Source organism: Xyrauchen texanus, chromosome 45, assembly GCF_025860055.1.
Source record: "Xyrauchen texanus isolate HMW12.3.18 chromosome 45, RBS_HiC_50CHRs, whole genome shotgun sequence".
In the NCBI taxonomy this organism is placed as follows: Eukaryota; Metazoa; Chordata; class Actinopteri; order Cypriniformes; family Catostomidae; genus Xyrauchen; species Xyrauchen texanus.
In genome coordinates, this window is record NC_068320.1 from 19,715,552 (window position 1) to 19,717,423 (window position 1,872).

Sequence of the window (1,872 nt, forward strand, 5' to 3'; positions counted from 1 at the left end):
TAACAACAGACTTTAAAATAGTCCTCTTATATTTACCCAAATTGCTTCAAAATTGTTTAGAATAATGTCAAATACCATATGCATTGTCTACTTTGCATTGTTTTCTGAAAGCCACCGGGTGGAAATGGACCAGTTGTGCTTGGACCCGTCATTGCTGCTTGCAGCTATGTTTGCATTTGGAGTTTTGCTGGAGGACAAGAAGGTAGAATTTTTTGTTAATGTAATGTTTGTCCTCTGTAAAAATGTTATTCTCAAGTGCAAATGTATGAAGACAAACCCTTACTTTTCAGTTTTTAAAAGACATTTTATTTGGTTAAATGTATTAAAATCATTTAAAAAGATGATGATGGCTCAGTGGTTGGCACGTGTTGCATGGGAGTGCATACCAATAGAAGACCTGGGTTCAAATCCAACCTCAGCTGTATCTGAAAATGGGTGTGATGGAATGAGGTCTGGATGGCTGTCCTCCAGAAGGAATGGGTAAAGGGGCTGAAAGTGTCATGAGGTAGTGTTGGAGCCATTCTGTGTATTGGGATGGGGTGGTGCTGTGTTCTGCCACGAGCCGCTACTTAAGACCGGGGTTAATTAGTGCAGGTGTGGTACACAGGGAGGTGCATGGTTTTTGACCGTGAGGCACGGCGTGTAATCATGGAGACTACCTTGATTTAACTTTATTATTTAAGAAATGTTTTATTTTTCGTTATGTTAATAAATGGATTGGCATATCCGACTTTAAGTTCAGACTTTTGAAAGTTTATTATTTTACTATTTTAAGCCACAAGGAAACAGCACGCCCGCAACACGCGTGCAAAACAACTTAAATGTGCGCCAACAGGTAGGTTAAAATTCTTTCCTACAACATCCCCCACAAAAACAATCCAAACTTGGTGACAACCTTTTCAAAACATCATATGGTGACTTTGTATGCAAAAACACCATAATGACAGGTTATTATGGTGTTACGTAGATTAAAATTATTTCTTGTGTTTTTTTTCTGTGTTTTGGGGGGCAAATTATAATTTTTTTTTTCATATGATGAAAGAAACCTAAAAATAGATTGATTCAACAAAGAACATTTGGGAACAATTGGCAAAAGTTTAAGCACTTAGCCACTGAGTTTGGAGTACTTTGTGTTGTGTTTTTTGGGGCGCATGTTTTACTACATATGACGAAAGAAATAAATCGTCAGATTTGAACCCAAACTTAAGAAAGATGAACGTGTTTCCACTAAGGTACTGAGTTTAGAGTGATTCGCAGTGTGTTTTGGGAGGAATGTTTGGTTACATATGATGAAAAAATTGTCAGATTGGAACCCAGACCCAGAGGAATTTGCTGTGTGGTTTTGGGAGGAATGTTTTTTTTTTTTTTTTTTTCATATGACGAATGACAATTAAAATTTTTTGGATTTGAACCAAGACTTTTGGGAATGAATGGCAAAAGTTTATCCACTGATTCACTGAGCTTGGAGTGTCTTGAAATATATAAAAAAACAATTTTTTATTTATTACATTGACGAAATAAATAAGAAATTGTCAGATTTGAACCCAGCCTTTAAGGAACAAAAGGTGAAAGTTTATCCTCTGAGCCACTGATTTAGGAGCATTTAGCAACGTGATATTTTGGGGTGCATGTTTTGTTACATATGACGAAAAAAAACAAAAAGGATATGGACCAAGACTTTTGTGGACTTTTGAAAGGCAAAAGCTTATCTATTGAGCCACTGAGTTTGGAATGGTTTGCAGTGTGTTTTTGTGGGTCATGTTGTTACATATGAAGAAATACATTTAAATTGTTGGATTTGAACCCAGAATTTCAGGGACAAAAATTGAAACTTTATCCCCTGAACCACCTAATTTGGCACATTTTCAGCTG